Raw genomic sequence first — 21,740 nt, 5'->3', positions numbered from 1 at the left:
TGGAAAGTATGTGTTGGAGCCAGATCAGTTGCCTGCCAGGGCTATGGAAAAACACGTCAGACAGGGTTATTCTGGGTATATAATAATACCCCAAGTCCTTGTTGTTTCATTTGAGGAAAGGGTGACATTAAGAAACTGTCTAGGGGGCTGGAGAGATGGCTCAGCTTTTAAGGGCACGGGCTGCTCTTCTAGAGGTCTTGAGTTCAATTCCCAGCAACCACATGGTGGCTCACAACCATCTGTAATATGGTCTTGTGATTTCTTGCAGATAGACTATATATATACATACATATACATATACATATACATATACATATACATATACATATACATATATGAGAGAAAGAGAGCTGGAAAGATGGCTCAGCAGTTAAGAGCAGTTAAGACCTCTGCTCTTCCAGAGGTCCTGAGTTCAACTCTCAGCAACCACATGGTGACTCACAACCATATGAGATCTGATGCTCTCTTCTGGAGTGTCTGTAGGAAGCTACTATATATATATATATATATATATATATATACACATATATATATACGTATATATATGTATATATGTGTATATATATGTATATATATGTATATATGTATATATATGTATATATGTATATATATATGCCCCAGATATATATATATATATATATATATATATATATATATATACCATCTTGAAAGAGAGGAAGGAAGTAACAAACAAAGGAAGGAAGGAAGGAAGGAAGGAACAAACGAAGGAAGGAAGGAAGGAAGGAAGGAAGGAAGGAAGGAAGGAAGGAAGGAAGGAAGGAAGGAAGGAAGAAACTGCTTAACCTGCCTAAATGGGCAGTTAGATGTCTCAGTGGATTTTATGGCTAGTTTTGTGTCAACTTGACACAGCTGGAGTTATCACAGAGAAAGGAGCTTCAGTTGAGGAAATGCTTCCATGAGATCCAACTGTAAGGCATTTTCTCAATTAGTGATCAAGGGGGAAAGGCCCCTTGTGGATGGGACCATCTCGGAGCTGGTAGTCTTGGGTTCTATAAGAGAGCAGGCTGAGCAAGCCAGGGGAAGCAAGCCAGTAAAGAACATACCTCCATGGCCTCTGCTCAGCTCCTGCTTCCTGACCTGCTTGAGTTCCAGTCCTGACTTCCTTTGGTGATGAACAACAGCATGGAAGTGTAAGCCGAATAAACCCTTTCCTCCCCAACGTGCTTCTTGGTCATCATGTTTGTGCAGGAATAGAAACCCTAAGACGGTGGGTAAAAGTGCTTGCTGTCAATGTTGACCACCTGAATTTGAGTTCTGGGATCCAAGTATTGAAGGGGAGACTACACTTCCAAAAATTGTCCTTTTGTTTCCACATGTGACCCATGGCATGCTCTACCACCCACACTACTAAGTAAATGCAAGTTAAATATTCCTAACAGTGATGTACAAAACAAAAAGAAAAACACAATCGGTAAACAAAACAAAAGGAACGAAAAACCTGACCAAATGGCTGTGGATACAAATCTGTGTTTAAGTATGTGCTAGACTCTTATGGTCTATGAGAATGCAATTTAAACGATGTTGTTTTTGTGCTCTTGCTGCTTTTTTGAGATAAGTTCTCATTGTGTAATCCTGGCTGGCCTCCTAGAGTTTCATGTTTCCTGCCTCTGAATGCTGGGGATAGAGTGCCATGCCTCAGACTTAGCTAACCTGAGTCTTTTAAACCTCAGTTTAGATTCAAATTTGTAAGCTTCATCTTTGCCACCTGTACACTGGGCTTGGGAACACACTGCTCTTGTTTCGAGTACTGAATGAGAGAAGGATGGGACAGTTTTGCAGAGGTGAGTGACCCTTGCTGGATGAGTGACAGCTGTTATTACTGCTGCCCACTGTGTGTTTCTTTTTTTATTATTATTACTGTTACAATTTTACCAAGGTGAGTAGTCTTTTCTATTTCTTCCATGCAGGTGGCCCCTTCTTAACCCCGCGGTCTTCATCTTCTCTCTTCACTCCACCTTTCTTCTGGCACCACTTCCGTCTCTCCCTCCCTCTTGACCCACCTTGGCTCAACCCAGAATCAGATGGGCACGAAGCTCATGGTGTACTTTGGTATGATCCTGGTAAACCCTTCTGGTTTGGGAGACTTGTTGATATCTTCTAGTTTCCTTGGGAACTTGAAATGGAAGTTCTGCAAGATGATGGTGAAGAACAGGAACAGCTCCATCTTACCCAGGCTGTATCCCAAACAGGATCGCTTCCCTGAAGAGGAGAGAGGGAATGAGCACAGGCATGGAGACAGCTCTCACTGATGCCTTGCCTCAGTACCCAGTGGGCATCCATGTTCTCTTAGGGAGAAGGGGTTTCTACACTGGAGTGTGAGGGATCATTAGGAAAGGATCCTAAGTCTCTCAGAACCCCAATATCCCTACACACAAAGTGGGGTAACCCATGGGAGGCTGGAACAATGAGAAGTCAAGATGTTTCCTCTACCAATTACCAATTATATTTCCAATGTGAATGCTCTGCTTTGGCCTCACTCATTTATTCATCTAATTATCTATCATCTATGTATCTAAGTACACATGTATGTACATATGCATCTATCTATCTTTCGATCTATCATCTATCTATTATTTATTTATTTATTTATTTTTAGTTTTTTTAAGTCAGAGTTTTCTCTGAGTAGTCTTTGCTGTCCTGTTAACTTACACAGACCCAGGTTGGTGTTGAACTCACAGATCTACCTGCTTCTTCTTTTCCAGTGCTGGGATTAAAGGCATGTACCACCACCACTTGGCTGTTGTCCTCTTTTAAAGAGTCTGAATATATGGCTAGAGAGATGGGTCAGTAGTTAAGAGCACTGTCTGCTCTTCCAAAGGACACAGGTTCAATTCCCAGCACCCATATGGCAGCTCATGAGTGTCTGTAACTCCAGTTCCAAGGTATCCGACAACTTTACACCAAAGCACATTAAATAAATTATTTTTTTTAAAAAGGAAACAAAAAATCATTTAAAACTGCATTAAAAACTGCCCCCCTGATCTCTGAAAGAGATCACTGATCCCACTGATCCTTTGATAGGCATCCAGGAGGTCTGACCCTTGGGAGGTCCAGTGGATGCAACTGGTTGGCTTGATGCTAGTCTGTATCACAGAGAGGGGAGCTGACATGAGCTACCCCTGTTGGTGTGAGCAGTGGTCTGGTAACCCAGTGTTTTCTTACCAATGGAAAAGGGCAGTAAAGCAGGGATCTTCTTCAACTGTCCCTTGACATCCAGGAAGTGCTGCGGGTTGAAGTCTTTGGGGCTAGAGAAGAACTTTGGATCTGTCATCAGAGAACTCAGTATAGGGAACACTTCGGTGCCCTGGAAGAGGGAAGATGGAGTTTAAGAAGATGGACAAATGGAGAAAGGACCACAGAAGGTGTTAGGTTCTAAATGAAGAGATCTGAAAGGCACAGAGTTGGGGGTCTCCTGAGTAAGGGATATTATGGAGTATGAGTTTTGAGGAGATGTGATGTGTGCCACCAGGAGTAGGAGATATGAGCTCCATTGGGTTCATGTTCTGAGACAGGCTGCTAGAGTGACACCAGGCCTTTGCCTCCAGCCCAGGAGTTGAGATATTGGAAGGTAGCAAGACAGAGGAGCAGATAGAACTTGGAATTCAAAGCAATGGGACAAGAAGTTGGAGACATGTGGATAAATCTCCAGAGACACTAAGTCTAGGAGAGGTGACAATAATCTATCTAATCAGAGGACCCTGGTGAGGCTGACATAGTAGTTGGGGGAATAGAGTGGAGTTAGATAACTGTAGATGGAAAGGGGCCCTAAGGCATCAGGAAGTGGGCTAAAGGCCCCTCCTGATGGCTATGGCTGTACCTTGGGGAGGAAGAAGCCACGGAAGGAAGTATCCTTGGTAATCTTTCGAGGAATGCCCAAAGGAGCAAAGATAGAAGATCTGTGGATCTCATTGATCACAGCCTGGGTGTAGGGCATCTTCATATGGTCCTCATATTGGGGCTGTCGGTTCCTGCCAATCACTCAGTCAATCTCCTCATGGACCTTGGCTGGAAGACAAGGGGAGTTGGGGTGTTTTTTAAAGTCCAGGGGCCTCAAAGCAGGTGCAATAGTTCACATGTGTAACACTGTATGTAGTACATGTCTCTGTAAGTGACATGCATATAGGCCATTGAAAACATATTTCCATACCTAAATGTTGGGCAGGGTCATTTTATCCTTTTCATGACAGAATCATGGTGGGGAGGAGAAGGAGGAGTCAGGCTAGGGACCAGAGAGTAAGGATCTGGCAGCCAGTGGGAAATCAATTTGGGAATGTCTAATATTTTAACAGTTAGTGAGAACTCTGTTTATGCATTTAATATGCTCTTGTTTCTGCATAGCAGGGCATATCTGAGCATCCAGGGACTTGGGAAAAGTGAGGGTCAAGGTCAGGTTGGAAAAAGTTGGAACATCTGGGTTTCCCAATTTCTTCCCTGCCACACAGCCAGCCGTACTCTCCACATCTGGATGCTTCATTAGTAGCAGGAAACCATAGCGTAGTAAAGAGCAGACTGTCTCAGACCCAGCAAAGAAGAGGTTCAATGATGTCATCACTAGGTTCTTCATGTGAAACTCTGAATTAACATTTTTCTCTTGGAGGGGGAGAGAGAGAGAGAGAGAGAGAGAGAGAGAGAGAGAGAGAGAGAGAGAGAGAGAGAGAGAGAGAACACAAATCTATCAGTTTGTCATCCTCTTGGGGAATATTAAGGATTTTAATTTTCTAAAACTTTCTAGTCATTCTTTTATAAATATTTTTATTAATTCTTTGAGAATTTCATTTATTTTACTGTGAATATATTCACACCTCTCCCCCTCCCAGATGAATTCCCTTCCACACCCACTGAACCTTGAGTCCTCATTTTTTAGACATATATGTGAAATGCACTTTAACCATATTCCCCTCTGTTATCTTCTTTTTTCCACTTTGTGGAACTCTTTCTTATCCTTAATAAGCCTTCTTCCTATTTTCCCATTTTATTTTTTTTGTTTTTTTGGGGGGGTGGGCAATTGCTTATAACTAGGCTTGGCTGCATGAGTATGGGTGAAGGTTTCTTTACTTGAGAAAGACTAATTTACTAGTAGCCACACCACTAAGGAATATGATTTCCTCTTCTCTCAACAGCCATCAACTGTGGATTAAATTCCTCATGGAGGAGATTGACCCAACAGGCACCATTTCTGGACATGTATTTGGAGGACCATACAGAAGATTTGTTAGAGACTAAACTGGGGAAACCTGCACAGGGAAGAGAGCCAAGCAGAGGGCTTTGTTCTCAGGCTATTTGAGGTATCCAGATATCATTATGTTCTGAGTACTGGATAGCTCCCATGGGTTCTGATGTAAATGTTAATTGTCTGAGGGTAAAGGCTGGTTTTGAGGGGAGCTTATGTTTGTGGGTATGAGATTTGGGGTGGTCCTTGCCCTTTGTGGGTATGGCCAATGTGGGATATTGCAAGGGCAATTGGCAGAGCTGGAGTCTGTTATCTGCCCTGTGGGTGAAGCAGCAAATTGGTTCATTTGACTCAACATCTGCAGCAGTGACAGGAACTCTTTGTCCTCATAGTTGAAGCGGTCCCCGAAGACAATGGAGCTAATGACATTGGAGACTGTTTTGCTCAGGTAGATGGTGGGGTCAATGGGGGCTCCTGAGATGAGTGACATTGTTGGGAAGACATTGGAATTATGAGGGAGAAGAGTTAGAAGATGGTATGGGCATTGGAGTGAGGCACCAAACTCTCAGCACCAGATTTTGGGGATGGTTTGGTAGGTGGTCTTCCCCACCCTCCTTCTCCACAGCCCTCTTGATGCAGGGGATGTTCCTTCCCTTGCCCAAACACTTAAGGGTCTCTTGCTTACCACAAGTGCCCTGCAACATCTTGATCAAACAGCCTGCCTCCTCCTGGATGCGCTCCTCCACACCACGCTTGCCCACACCGAAATCTCTCAGTGTGGCTATGGAGAAGCGTCTGAGTTGTTTGGCTCGTTCCCCATTGCTGAATACCACACCTGTAAAGATAAGAACATGAGGGTTGGAGAGAAGTAGATTGAGGCTGAGGAAGGACCAGGTCCACACTGGAAAAGGCTTCTAAGAGAAAAGAAAAGAGACAAAGATGGATAGTGATGGGAAGAACACAGAATATACAAACACAGATCCTGCATTGGAAATGTAAATGAAGAAAATACCTAATAAAAGAAAATCTGCTAAACTAAAAAAAAAAAAAAAAAGTTGGAAAAAATCAGACAGGCAAGGAAACAGAAAGTTACAAACTGGAAGAAGCAGAGAGACTCAGAAGGCAGAGAGACTAGTCCTCAATATTTTAGCTGGACCAATTCCATCACTCCTCTAGATGCTGGTTAGCTGCTCTGGGTCCCTGAAATGGCTAAATCAACCAATATTTAGCATTTTCTGAAAACAGCAAATCCCCATTGAAGCAAGAACTGTCTACATAAAAACATACCCGGGTGTTGAGGTTTTGTCTTTTACTGTTTATTGTAATGCTATGTGCTAGTCTCTAAGATTTGAAATCTGCACTTAGCCTGAAGGACTCTGCCCTAGTAAATTCTGATTGGTAAATAAAAATGCCAGCAGCCAATAGTTAGGGGAAGAGACATAGGTGGGGTTTAGATTTACTGGGCTAGAGACCTTGAGGAAAGACAATGGGACTGAGGAGACTGGGTGGAAGCCATGGAAGAAGAACAAGCAGAAGGGAGGAAGCACTTAGAATTCTGGGGACTCTTCAGAGGTTATATAAATGCTAGGGCCCCAAGAGGAGGGTTTTGGTTGTTGGTTGGTTGCTGCTGGTTGTGGTTCGTTAAGTAGTCTGTGCAAAGAAACAAGAGCAAGAAGAAATTAGATATCCTGACTGTGAAGATTAAACTTGCCTTAAGGAACTCATCACTCCTAATCAGCAGGAAGTAGTCTAACAATAATTTTGTTCATGTTCACCTCTCTCTCTTTTTCTCTCCTACCTAGTGTTAGGAGGTTAAAAGGGTGAAGAGGGTGAAGGGTGGAAGAAAGAAGAACTCACAAACTAGCAAAAGTCTGTCTACAATCACAGATTTCAGATCCTCCTCACCATAGCCTTTGAAGAGTGTATTAAAGGTGGCCACTTCGCCTCGTCCACTGAACTCCTCAGCTTGGTCCTCCAAAGCCTCTTTGACTGCATCATATCCATAAAGCACCACAACCCGGCGAGGCCCAAGGTGGATGGTGAACACAGGGCCATAGTGCTCTTGGAGCTGATGTGGGATAAATGGGGGCTGTTAGAGGACTTATTCACTTACCTGGACCAGTACAGAGGTCAGATTATGTGATATACTACAAACAAATGCTTGAAAACAAACAAACAAGCAAGCAAACAAACAAACAAACAAACAACAAACCAAAGACTTGAAATAGCTCCAGGACCTTCTAAACCCCACTAGTGAGAGACTTTGGATTATTCTGTGAATTTTCTGACACAAAACATCTGAAATCACATAGACTCTTGTCTGTGTGCTATGTCTCATCCATCCCCTCATCCAGTGATACCTGTTTGATGGAGCTGTAGACATCTTTTCTATTCAGTTGCAGATAATTTCCAATGAAAGGCAAAGGAATGGGTCCTGGGGGCAACTTCCCCCTGATTTTCTGCTGCCAGATAGACACCAAGACCATGACACACAGGAAGGCCAGTATGGCTACCAGGAGCAGCCCTGAGCCCAGCATGGTGGCCAGTGAGGAGTGACAGGCTGATAGCCGAGGCTGAGATACTGCCTTTATACTCCCAGGGACAGAAGGGGCAGAAGATGGCCTTTGCTTCTATTTACTTAGTTGAGTCTTTTGGATTCCAAACCTATCTCCTTACATGGAATCTGTCTGTGTTGCAACACCCACAACATGGGCAAAGAGGAAGACCTCTGGATGCTAGGCTTAATTTGAAATACTTAAAGCCTTGCTGGGTTGTGGTGCCCCATGGATATGATAGAGTCAAAGAGGCTCATTGCCTCCCTCCTTGTCACCCCTTCCCACTATATCCCTCCCTTCCTCCCTCCCTCCCTCCCTCCCTCCTTTCCTCCCTCCCTCCCTCCCTTCCTTCCTTCCTCCCTTCCTTCCTTTCTTCTTTCTTTCTCTTACAGACAGAGTTTCTCTGTGTAGCTCTGGCTATCCTAGGACTCACTCTATAGACCAGGTTGGCCCTGAACTCACAGAAATCCCCCTGCCTCTGCCTGCTGAGCACTGGGATTAAAGGCATGTGCCACCACTGATGGGTGCACAGATTTCTAAAAGGAGCCTCAACTTCAGGTTAGGGTGAGCACCTTTTCCTGCCTATGCATGGCTTGGAAAAGGGTAGAACACCACAGCTATATTTTATCAGATATTTTCACAGACTAGAGGAGAATAACCTAGAACGTTAGTGAAGGACTTATAGAACTTTTGTGAAATAACAGCTTGAACTACCAATATTGGGAATCCCCAGCTGTCAGAAGGCTTCTAATTGGCAAAGACTCCTACTGAGTTCCCATTAAGACCCTTATGGTAGCTCACTGGGATACCAGTCACTTCTGTAATTAGTATCCATGTTTCCCACAGGACACAGGTCAGGCATGGAGCACATTGGTGAAAGACCTTTGGGTCAAGCTCCCTAACCCAAGTCTGTGGGCATCCTGTATCTTAATTGCCATACAAGCTGTGCACAGTGGGTGCTTGTGAAGTGACAGTTCCCTTTGAAGGTGCATAAGATGTTTTAAAGCAGCATTTCTTGGTTTTTCAGGGCCTGCTCTTAGTAGGCAAAGGAAAGATTTATGACAGAAATTTAGGTCAACTCCAGTATGGAGAGCATAGGCTGACCCTGGAATACTGAAGCTATGAGAAGAGGAGGAGCAAATAACCATGCTGATCTTATTTTACTGAATTTCTTTAAAAAAAAGTTCAACATTTCTGTGTGTGGTGTCACATACCTTTAATCCAAGCATTCAGGAGGCAGAGGCTGGTGGATCTCTGAGTTCATGGCCAGTCTGGTCTACAAAGCAAGTCTAGCATAGCCAGCGCTTGTTACAAAGAGAAATCCTGTCTCAAAATCAAAACCAAAAAAATCCAACATTTATTTATGTATTTATGTATTTATTTATTTATTTATTTGTGTGTGTGTGTGTGTGTGTGTGTGTGTGTGTGTGTGTGTGTGTGTGTGTATACATTACATGTGCATGTGCCACTGTGTATAAGTGGAGGTCAAAACAAAACTTCTAGGGACTTGATTCTCTTTTTTGATCATGTGGACTTTAGCATTTAACTGTGAACATCAAGCTTGGTGGGTCTTACCTGCTGAACTGTACCACCAAACTCAGTTATTTAAGGTCTGATAAGGACAACAACCTTGTGGTGAACATGTTGTATTCTGGGAAGGTTAAGTTAATGTGTGCTTGGTCATTTGGGTCTTAGTGCCAACTGGGCTGTTTCAATGGTGACTTCATTATGATTACTCCATTATCTGGCACTGCCTTCCCTGGGAGATACATGAGGACCAAGGCTAGAGGCAGATGAGTGTTGAGAACGTCATCATAAGTGGGCAGAGAGATCTACTGGCAGTTATGATATCAGATAGACCCAGGAAATCAGCGACATAGGTAGACACTATAGTAGGAAAGAAGTTGGTATTGAATGAGTAAAACTTAGCTTTCTACTTCTGGTGCCAAAGGGGCTTGGCAGTTGCTTTCATTAAGTATAAGGGTGGCATCAGGTGGGGCCTGAGGATGTGGCACCATGTGATTCCTGAGGATGGTCCTAGCAGCTTTGTATGCAAGCATCAGATACGAGTTGAGATTGACTTCCACTTGATCCTAGAAAGGGCTCACTGTGGGTTGCTGGGACACCTTTGATAGTGGTCCATTCAGAGTTATACCACTGTGGAGAGCTCTTGGTGTCTCTTATAGAAATTTGGCAAGTACTTGTCACTGGGCTCAGAGGAGGTAGTAAGATCAGATAAGCGTATTTGGCTCAGTGGTTAAGTGCACTAACTGGAGTACTCTGACCCCAGGACTCAGGGGTGATCTCCATCTTCTCTCTGGTGTCTCTCTAAGGCGGGTCCATTCAGAAGTGCACAGGCTGCAGAAGCAGCAGAGCAGCTGGGACAGGTCTTATGGGCCTACATCTGCAGCCAGGAGGTGGGGCTCTTCTGCAGCCCTCTGTGCACTGGTCTTGCTAGGAGAGAGCCAGTCTCCGAGGAGTGCTGACACAGGCTTACAGACTCACAGGAGGAACAAGCTCCAGGCAGACACAGCAAGAATATCTAACACCAGAGATTACCAAATGGCAAAAGGCAAATGCAAGAATCTAACCAACAGAACCCAAGACTATTTAGCATCATCAGAACCCAGTACTCCCACCACAGCGAGTCCTGGAAACCCTAACACACTGGAAAAGCAAGATTTGGATTTTAAATCATATCTCATGATGCTGGTAGAGGATTTTAAGAAGGACATTAGTAACTCCCTTAAAGAAATACAGGAGAACACAGCTAAACAGGAGAAGCTCTTAAAGAGAAAACACAAAAAACACTTAAAGAATTGTAGGAAAACACAATCAAACAGGTGATGGTGAAAGAGGAAAATTACTGGACACCTGAACTCTCCATGAACTCTTCAGCTCAGAGTCCTCTTACCCCTCCCATCTAGGGACTGTTCCCGGAACACTCCTGAACTTTTTACCTCAGAGTACATTCCTGAACTCTTTACCCCAGAGTCCGACCCCCTCCCAATTGAAAACTGTTCCAGGAACATTTTTAGATAAGGGTCTCCTGGAACAAACCTAGTCCTACCCCTCCTAACTGAGGACTGTTCCAAGAACATTTTTGAGATAGGGGCCTCCTGGTACTACCCCAGAATGTTCCAATAGATCGGGTACATTGCCAAAAATATAGGACACGACCACTTGGTGACGTAAAACTTGTACTTTTCCCCTGGCTTTTTCCTATAAAAGCCTGTAAAAATTTGGGCCGGGCTCGATTCTCCTCTACACCATGCTGGGTGTATGAGTTTCGACCCCAGAGCTCTGGTATATGTGCTTTTTATGTGCTTTCTTGTCGTTGCTGTATTAAATCTTACCCTCTACATCTTAAGTTCGGTCTCAGTGTCTTCTTGGGTGCGCGGCTGTCCCGAGGCTTGAGTGAGTGTCTGCCCTCCGGGGGTCTTTCAATGGAATTGAACAAAACCATCCAGGATCTAAAAACGGAAGTAGAAACAATAAAGAATTCACAAAGGTAGATAACTTTGGAGATAGAAATCCTAGGAAAGAAATCATGAGCCATAGATGCAAGCATTTCCAACATAATACAAGAGATGGATGAGAGAATCTCAGGTGCAGAACATTTCATAAAAAACATGGACACAACACTCAAAGAAAATGCATAATACAAAAAGATTCTAACTCAAAACATCCAGGAAATCCAGGACACAATGAGAAGACCAAACCTAGGGATAATAGGTATAGATGAGAACGAAGATTTTCAACTTAAAGGACCAGTAATTATCTTCAACAAAATTATAGGAGAAAACTTCCCTAACCTAAAGAAAGAGATACCCATGAACATAAAAGAAGCCTACAGGACTCCAAGTAGACTGGGCCAGAAAAGAAATTCCTCCTTACACATAATAATCAGAACAAAAAATGCACTAAATAAAGATAGAATACTAAAAGCAGCAAGGGAAAAGGTTAAGTAACATATAAAGGCAGACCTATGAGAATTACACCAGACTTCTCACCAGAGACTATGAAACCCAGAAGATCCTGAACAGATGTCATACAGACCCTAAGAGAACACAAATGCCAGTCCAGGCTACTATACCCAGCAAAACTCTCAATTACCATAGATGGAGAAACCAAACTATTTCAGGACAAAACCAAATTTACACAATATCTTTCCATGAATCTAGCCATTCAAAGGATAATAAAGGGAAGACTCCAACACAAGGAGGAAAATTATACCCTTGAAAAAGGAAGAAAGTAATCCTTCAACAAACCTAAAAGAAGACAGTCACATGAACAGAATCCCAACTCTAACAAGAACAGGAAACAACAATTATTTTTCCTTAATATTTCTTAATATCTATGGACTCAATTCCCCAATAAAATGACATAGACTAACAGACTGGCTACATAAACAGGATGCAACATTTTGCTGCATATAGGAAACTCACCTCAGGGACAAAGACAGACACTACCTCAGAGTAAAAGGCTGGAAAACAATTTTCCAAGCAAAAGGTCCCAAGCAACAACCTGGAGTAGCCATCCTAATATCGAATAAAATTGACTTTCAACCTCAAGTTATTAAAAAAAGACAAAGAAGGACACTTCATACTCATCAAAGGTAAAATCTACCAAGATGCACTCTTAGTTCTGAACATATATGCTGTAGTAAGCCAGCCCACGGCCGACATAAACCGGGTATTTCCAGAAGGCTGACTGGGGCTCAAAGAGACAGACTGTGAGAAAAGAATAATGAAGCCAAGGCAAATTTTTCTCTGATCAAGGTCCGAGGGTATACTAAGAGACTGTGCTTATAAGGGGGAAGGCCCATCCGCCCCCTCCCCCTAACCAGTCCATCCTTGGTGCTTTGTTGCCATACCACCACGCTGTCAGCACTTGGTCACCAGGCTGTTGTTTATTCAGGAATGTCTCAAGAAGACAGGTTCAGCCTCTCCTCAGGGAGCAGAATCTCAGGACAGTTGACACTTCAAATGAAGCTAGCCAAGTCAGAAAGCTGCACTGCAGGTGGCCCCACCTCAGTGGCAATAAGGTCTGTATCAGCCTGCTTCAGGCTGGGGGAGGCTACAATTTCCCCCCACCCCTGATTATATAATAAAAATTGCTGGACCAAGACACAAACTTTATTTATGCTCCATAGTCCTGCCTGGGAGTTATGGTGGCTGGTGCCCGCTCCTGGCTTAGGAAATCTCAGATTTTCCGGAGCCATTCTTATCCATCAAGGAGCATACGTGCAGCTTGTTTGTTTATTTTACACAAACATGGCTCTGTGGTGTATTATTAACAAACCACGGCCTCTTGGCATGTACCTCTGTCTTAGATTGATATGGCCCCAAAACCTGGTTGCCCGTCATTGACTGTCTGGCCCTCATAGCACACCTTATTCCCAGATCAGACCAAAGCCACAATATATACTTAATATGCTTCTTCATATTGACGAATTTCTGCCACCTGCACTTGCTGGAGGCAAGGCTGCATGCTTGCTGAAATCAGGCTGTAAAAGGAGAGACTGACCTGCTTGAAAAACAAAATTGAGATAGTTGAAAAGCAACAGAATAAAAGCTTCTTTGTGGAAGTCCAGGTACTTTATTCAGTTGCAAATTAGCAATGTTCAAGATCAGACTCTGACCTCCCGGTGTGGGGGAGCTGGCTTTGAGAATTAGCAGAGAAGCCAAAAGTTCTCTGAAAGTGGAGGCTGTACCCCAAATTAACTTTTTTGGCTAAAAAGAATTTTTAGCCATCAATGAGGTTAGAATCATACTTACTAGAAGATTCAGGATCTGTGTCCACTTGACGAACCAGTCTTTGAGGCAGCCATAGTGCTCCGTCTTCTTTTTGTGAAAAAACACAGACAGAACCTCTTCCCCAGATTAAGATGGTGTCTGGAACATTCCACGTATTAGTTAATGAGTCCCACCATTTAACCATGGCATAAGAACTGGAAGTAACTGGATGCCAGTGGCGATCTGCTGCAGACTGACCTTTAACATCAGTTTGCAAAATAAAGTAAAACGAACAAGACAAAAGCAAGATGTGCTTTTGGTGACTTGGGGGGGGGGGGTAATAACTGCCCCTGTTTTGTCTTTAAAAGCCATTTTTGCAAAGTGCGATGATCACATTCAACAATTCCTTGTCCCATAGGGTTATAAGGAATTCCAGTTTTATGCTTGATACCAAATTCCTTACAAAATGAAGTAAAATAGCATTAAAGGCTTGTAAACAATGATCAATTACATTTCTAGAGGCCTCTCCCGTATGTAGAGAAGCAAAAAGAAATCCTGAACAAGTGTAAATACAAAGATGTATATATTTTAATTTTCTAAATTCCGCATAATGAGTTACATCCATTTGCAGCAACTGATTAAGTCCTCAAGAATTAATAGCATTATGTGGAAACAGGTAGGAACTGAGGACACTAAGAACTTTTTTTTTTTTACAATTTGACATGCACATTCTCTAAAAATACCAAAATATTATCTTAAGCCATTACTGTTTTGATTATATAAAGAATGAGATTATATGGCCAATTATTCTTATGTAAGGCTTGTAATCTGCCTAGGATATAAATCTAGCATGGCCTTGCCTTAAGGTCTTGTCCAGGCAATCTAGCACAAATTTTTAAATGTGCAAAAACAGTCTTCTAAAAAGAACAGCAATTTCTCTTATGAGTTGTATATGCATAAACAATTGCAAATTTGAGAATTTATAGTATCTGAAGGATGAACAATTTTAAGCAATTGTAAAATCTAAGATATATATTGATAAATATACAAATTAAAGCTTGATTATTCAACATTTTAAAACACCATCTATAGCACACAATTTAATTATCTGTGCTGAAGGAGGAGGAAACTCAAAAGAATAAGCGTGTGATCCAATTCACATATACATTTATTCCCATAGAAGGGCTGTTTTTAAACACAGTAAACGGGATGCATGAATGCATGAATTTATAAAAGGTACAAAAGCAAGCAGAAAAACAATTTTTAACTTATCTTTAGAATAGTGATTATCAATTTTATTTAAAATGATGGTATGCAATAGGCCAAATATCAATATTTTGTAATAACCAAATTAATTGCTGTTTGGAACAAGGAACAGACACTTTGTCAGGTTTTTAAGACACAATTTTTGTTATTTTTTTTTCCAAAATATACGAATTTGTCTTACAATTCTTAATTAGCACCACAGCAACCTTAATAGGATGTCAAAACTTTGCTTTGAGGTGAACACCACCTCGGCCTCCCCACCACGGGCCCGCCCAGGCCAAAGAGGCTGAAGCGGCCGGCCAGGAAGCCTGAGCAGAGGCAGCAGAGCACCCTGAGCCCCAGCAGGAAAAATACGGCCACCCCCAGCGGGTGCCATGGGGGCCATGGCACGCAACTGGAGCTAAGGCCTCCTCAGGCCCGCTGCTGAGTCCATTACAAAGGCGCCCACTTCTTGGCACCGTCCCACGCCATCACTGCTCAGGGAAAGCAGCCCCACCCCACAGCAGCCAGCAGCTGACCAACTGGCCCTCCGTGTAGGCCAACAGTCAGCCAGGAAGTAAAGAAAGATGATTTTACAATAATGTTTCTCTTGCCAAAGAATTGCTGTGGGCACATTTAATAACCATAACTAAAATAAGCAGCTAATATTTAATTACCATTGATTATAATTGATAACAATTATAAAAGCTTTCTTTATTTCCTGGAAAGCCTTTTGTTCTTTACTGGTTAATTAGTGTCTCTCAAGATAACATCTAACAAAGGTTTAAGTCACTTTAAGACCTTAAGGTGAGGTCTTAGGCAATTAATATCTACTGGAAGCTTTTGAAAATATAATTTTGAAGCAAATCAATTTTTTGTTCTAGATTTTCTGTACCACAACTTTATAGCATAACTAAAACCCAAAATATTAAAGAGATAGTGCCTCTGAATGTTCTGGAGCAACAGCTGCTCCCCAGAACTTTAAAGCTTATTGGGTGAGAGCAAAGATTTGAAGTAAACTTCCTCTTCTTACTGTCCCGTTACTCGCTCTCTTTTATCTGTAGTTTTCTTGGTGCCTTCTTGTGTTTTGCATTTGCATTTCTAATGATCTGTGTGCATCTTTCTCCTTCTTGCCCTCCTGTTAGGGGAACAGCGCAAGAGTTCAGTGGCCAGCCACGCTCCTTTTCTCTGACTTCTGGCTTCTCACTCACCTTCCCAGGCATAGCCTTCAGCAGCAGGGAGCGAGCCAAACAGCTAAGACACTTCTCTATTGCCACGCTGGGGAACTTCAGCGTGGGCAAGCGTGGCATTAAGGAGCACATCCAAGAGGAGGTGGGCCTTCCCATCGATTCATTTTGGAAGACGAACGATAAGCAGAGCACCACAAGTTCTCAGGACCTATCAAGGGATAGACAGCCAAAGCAGCACCATACCGTGTCCCCGGATAGAAACAAACAAGGAAGAGCATGCTGGTACCCACTGTGCAATCTAGTATCTGGGGTTTTGGTTCAGCACTGTAGCCAGTGCCCTTTTTTAATTCTCTGATTCAAAGTATCTGATGCTAACACCTAGGCAATGCTTTGTGCCTAGTTCCAATGTCTCCCTCTCCTTTCTCCTCCTTCTCCCCACCCGTACGTGCTTTCATTGACACCACCTTCTACCTTAGCTGAACAGTCTCCAATGTCATTAGCTCAATCGTCTTCGGGGACCGCTTTGACTATGAGGACAAAGAGTTCCTGTCACTGCTTAGAATGATGCTTGGAAGCTTCCAGTTCACTGCTACCTCCATGGGGCAGGTAACCTGTTTCAACCTTGTCCTACCACGCCCCCTACCTCTGCTGCCAGCTCACTCCCAAAGTGCTTCCAGCAAGTACCTTCAAACTATCCCTACAGGTTGCTCAAGAACAAATGTCAATACACAGACACTCTCAACAGCTGAGCCTGAATCCAAAACCCTGAGTCTGTCTCCCTCTCCCTCCCCCTCCCTCTCTCCCTCTCCCTCTCGCTCTCCTTCTCCATCCCCCTCCCCTCCCTCTTATTCCTTCCCCCTCCCTATCCCTCCCCCTCCCTCTCTCTCTCTCCCTCCCTCTCCCTCTCTTCCTCTCCCTCCCTCTCTTCCTCTCCCTCTCTCCCTCTCCCTCTCTCCCTCTCCCTCTCCCTCCCCCTCTCCCCCCACCTCTCTCTCTCTCTCTCTCTCTCTCTCTCTCTCTCTCTCTCTCTTTCTCTCTCTCTCTCTCTCTCTCACACACACACACACACAGAGAGAGAGAGAGAGAGAGAGAGAGAGAGAGAGAGAGAGAGAGAGAGAGCCACTCAGCTCTTTCAGCTGGGTACATGTTACCACCACAATTCATTTTAATTTCTAACACAAGATCACCATGGGACAGGTCCGCTGAATATTCCTCCCCTCTTCAGTTTCTGGGCATCTGGTGCTGCAGAACCCAGCTCACTCATAGCATGTGCCATCTGCAAAGATATCCGAGCTAGCCCACTGGAGTACGTAGATGAGTACCCCTTACTCAGCCATGGAACTACCCAAACATCTGCGGCTCTAAGCAAAATTTCTACACAGAGTGTCCACCAAATACCTAAGTAAGGGTCTTCCAACACAGCTCATTCACACACCTAAGTAGGGCCATCTGTGAAGCCATTTGAATGACAGAGCAGGTGAACACATGAATGTCAGCACTGCTTAAAATAGAAATTAAAAAATAATTTGGATGAGTGTATATTGTGTATTGAGCATAGATAGTCACCCTCACACCCCTACCTTCCCTTTCTCACACCTCCTCCTGTTAGTCCTGTTTGTCTATAAGACTGTTTTATTTTCAAGTGATATCCATGTTCATATATGTACATACATATGTACACATGTGATTTGACATCAGTACCACAGATTGAAGGAACACATACACACGATATCTAATGCTGATTTAGACTTCTTTGATGTGATGATCTCCCATTGTACCTACTTTCCTGGAAATTCCATAACATTATTTTTAATGGAGGAAAAATAGTTCAGTGATTTTAGATAGATAGATAGATAGATAGATAGATAGATAGATAGATAGATATTTCCTGTCACTTTTTTGAATGATGCTGGGAAACTTCCACACATTTCCTCCTTTATTACGTTGTTTTTGGACACCTAGATTGAGTGTAAAATTCAGCTAATGTGACTATCCAGGACTGGTTTAATACTGGAAAACCTGTTAACCTTCACCAGTCCAAATCCTGCTAGTATATGAACAGCTGCCTCCAGCTAAAGTCACCCAAATACTTAAGGATCTACAGATGTAACTTCAACCCAGCAACTGATGTCATCCAATGCAGCCACACTCAAGAACCCCAAACCCACATATGCAACCAAATCCACCTCACTTAAAATATTGGATAATAGCCATCACACTTAAACTATGTTGCCACCTTGCACCACCTGGTTATCTAAACTCCAGGACAAATGACAGAGAAGTCCCTTGCCTGAAGACAGAGGCCACCTCTTGGATTTTATGCCGACAGCTTCCTTGGTTTTTCCTCCCTTTTCTACCCTCAGCTCTATGAGATGTTCTCTTCTGTGAGGAAACACCTGCCAGGGCCCCAGCAACAGGCCTTTAAGGAGCTGCAGGGCCTGGAGGACTTCATAACCAAGAAAGTGGAACACAATCAGCACACGCTGGATCCCAATTCCCAAAGGGACTTCATCGACTCCTTCCTCATCCAAATGCTGGAGGTAAGCCCAGAAGCTAGGGAGCGTGGCAGGAGGTTCAAAGCCAAGCAAGCAAGATGAAATCACACTTGGGGGAGGGGGGAACAGTGGACCACTCAGATCAGTCCCTCAGTATAAACCTCATACATTACCACTCAGCACCACTGTTCTGTCCACTGCTCAGTCTCAGGAGGATGGACAGACTGAGATCTCAGCCAGTGTATTAAAGGTTTAGTGAAATCCACTTATTTAGTACTCACACTTCTTGGGTGAGGTTGTGCTATGACTCCCATCTTACAAATGAGGAGGCTGCAGCTCTGAGAATATAGGCGACTTGTCTTGCATCACAGCAGGAGGGCCAAGTATCCTACCTCATTGTCTCAGGCTGATGCATGGGTGTAACATACCCCTTAACATTGCCTGTCCTTGTCATTCACATCTGTGGAACAGGTGACCTAGCTTTCCTGTGGCCTTCTCTCACCTGTGCAGAACAGAAGCGAGGGTTACGGTGGTGTTTTGTGATAAGTCCTTGTTATGTATCCCTAGTTGGCCTGAAACTTGCTGTGTAGGCCAGGCAAGTCTCAACTCTGTGGTGGTCCTCTCAGGCCTGCTTTCTGATGTCTTGGATTATCAGCATGTGGTACCCAGCTGAGATGGAACTTTATGCAGCCTGAGTGAAAAGGACTGAGGGATGAGATTCCTCTAGAAAATATTAAGGTTCATAATGAAGAGATGGGATCTTGTTGCCTAACACTCATTGTGTCTAAGGGCTGGAAAGATGGCTCAGTGGATAAGAGTGCTGGCTGCTCTCCCAGAGTTCCAGGGGGGGCATTCAATCCCAGCATCTACATGGCAGCTCATAACCATGTAACTACAGTCCCAGTAGATCTGATGCCCTATTCTGGCCTCCGTGGTTACTGATACCACTCTGACACCCATGCAGGTAGAACACTCGGTACACATAAAAGTAATTTTTAAAGAGCTCTGTTATCTATCTCAGAAACACCATCTCTACTTTTCTCTGACTTCCTCCAACATGACGTCTGTACCATTGTTTCTCAGTCTCTCTCCAGCCTTACTTTCCTAAATATTTCTACCGTTTAAAAATTGACAACTCAGTTGGTCACTAGCAATCAAACACCAGCTAAGTGATGAATGACAGAAGAACACTTAGGGCACTGGGTCACTTCCAAAGGTCTGAAACCAAGAGAATAGCCAGGGTTCCCCTTCTCCACCTTAGGTCTGAGCCAAAGAAGAGTGAGTTCAAGCTGGAGAAAAACTAGAAGGGTACCAAGAGTGTAAGGAGTGGATTTGACCTGAATATTCCCCTCCCTGCAGGAGAAGAAGAACCCCAATACTGAGTTCTACATGAAGAACTTGGTGCTGACTACACTAAATCTCTTCTTTGCTGGCACAGAGACCATCAGCACCACCCTGCGCTATGGCTTCCTGTTGCTCATGAAGCACCCAGATATTGAGGGTAAGGAAGGCTTCAAGGAACAGGAAAGCAGGGGTTAAGGGGAGAGTGACATGGATATAGATTCTAAGCTTGCATCTTGCATCTAAACCTGTCTGCCACAATATCCCCTACCTCTCTCAAAAAATTGGACTCTCAGATAACTAGCTACTCCCTGCTTTATCTAGACAAGCCTCAGCTGGTGGGTACCAGTGGGCTGGTGTGTTGCTCATCTGCACTTCAAAGGGGCTACTTCCTGCTCCCCAGGTCACCAGCTAAATCTCCTTTCCATATAATTCTGGTGTGATTCATACAGGTCCCAGGAAGGAGCTTCACCAATGCATGATTTGCATGTAGTGAAAATGATCTACAATGCCATACAATGTTCCCTGGCCTCCATCCTGTCTTAGTTTCTCCACTATGAAGTTCTTGGATACCTATACCCATCCCTGTTCTTCTCAGCCTAGGCAATGAATGGACCTGGAGGGCATCATCCTGAGTGAGGTAACACAATCACAAAGGAACTCACACAATATGTACTTACTGATAAGTGGATATTAGCCCAGAAACTTAGGATACCCAAGATATAAGATACAATTTGCTAAACGCATGAAATTCAAGAAGAAAAAAGACCAAAGTGTGGACACTGTGCCCCTTCTTAGAATTGGTAACAAAACACCCATGGAAGGAGTTACAGAGACAAAGTTTGGAGCTGTGATGAAAGGATGGACCATCTCGAGACTGCCATATCCAGGGATCCATCCCATAATCAGCCTCCAAATGCTGACACCTTTGCACATACTAGCAAGATTTTGCTGAAAGGACCCTGATATATCTGTCTCTTGTGAGACTATGCTGGGGCCTAGCATACACAGTATTGGATGGATCACAGGGCCCCCAATGGAGGAGCTAGAGAAAGTGCCCAAGGAGCTATAGGTGGAACAACATTTATGAACTAACCAGTACCCCCACCCCCACCCCCGGAGCTCTTGTCTCTAGCTGCATATGTATCAGAAGATGGCCTAGTCGGCTATCAGTGGAAAGAGATGCCCATTGGTCGAGCAAACTTTACATGCCTCAGTACAGGGGAATGCCAGGGCCAAGAAGTGGGATTGGGTAGGTAGCAGAGTGGTGTAGCAGGAGGGTATGGAGGACTTTTGGGATAGCACTGGAAATGTAAATGAAAAAAAGACCTAATTAAAAAAATAAAAATAAAAAAATAAAATGCTTTGATTGGCCTAAATGTATAAGATTCATGTAGCTGCTTCATTTGGTTTCTGACTGGTCTTTAAGGTATAAATATGCTCTGCCTACCTTGGTTATAGAGTATTGGCTTATAAGTTATTGGGTATGATTAAAAAGGTGTAACATTGGTAACAAGAAAATTAGCTTAAAACTGGTAACTCAGGGTTGGAGTCATTTTAAACAATGGCACATGACATGAACCAGCCAAGGAAACTAGGCCTCAAATGATACTTCTAAATTGAGATAACATTTTATGTGATTCTTATCCTAGAAACTGGATTTATAAGAGATAAGAGTTAAAACAATGTCTCTTTCTTTGGAATCAAACATTTTATTTATAATGGCATTTTTAGAACTCTTCAGGCACATGACAGAGAAATCCAAAGATATTGGATGCAATCTCTAAGAAATACTGTTTACTTAATTATGAACACATATTTATATAATCATAATTGTATCTCTGCATTTTATTTTTTAGTTGGAAAATTACAATTTTTATTAGATATTTTCTTCATTTACATTTCAAATGCTATCCCCAAAGCCCCCATACCCTCCCTCTACCCTGCTCCCCAACCTACCCACTCCTGCTTCATGGCCCTGGCAT

The 21,740-nt window shown here is 43.3% G+C and overlaps 2 pseudogenes across 1 annotated transcript; one reads left to right on the top strand and one right to left on the bottom strand.

Moving 5' to 3' along the window:
* The window catches only part of LOC147003363 (cytochrome P450 2A5-like), a 28,988-nt pseudogene extending 8,837 nt beyond the window's left edge, over nt 1-20,151 (top strand).
* On the bottom strand, nt 1,849-7,773 carry LOC147003364 (cytochrome P450 2A12-like; annotated as a pseudogene). The gene is made up of 8 exons (XR_015047987.1): nt 7,552-7,773; nt 7,097-7,259; nt 5,877-6,026; nt 5,286-5,665; nt 4,474-4,609; nt 3,839-4,026; nt 3,184-3,325; nt 1,849-2,220 (listed from the first exon to the last, which is right to left on the bottom strand). The product of XR_015047987.1 is annotated as a cytochrome P450 2A12-like (transcript).
* Nucleotides 20,152-21,740: the final 1,589 nt, after the last annotated feature.

This window comes from Mus caroli, unplaced genomic scaffold (genome assembly GCF_978045245.1).
Source record: "Mus caroli unplaced genomic scaffold, Mus_caroli_1 scaffold_8, whole genome shotgun sequence".
Lineage (NCBI taxonomy): Eukaryota > Metazoa > Chordata > Mammalia > Rodentia > Muridae > Mus > Mus caroli.
Note: the sequence above shows the minus strand (reverse complement) of the source record. Positions and strands in the feature narration are given on the sequence as shown.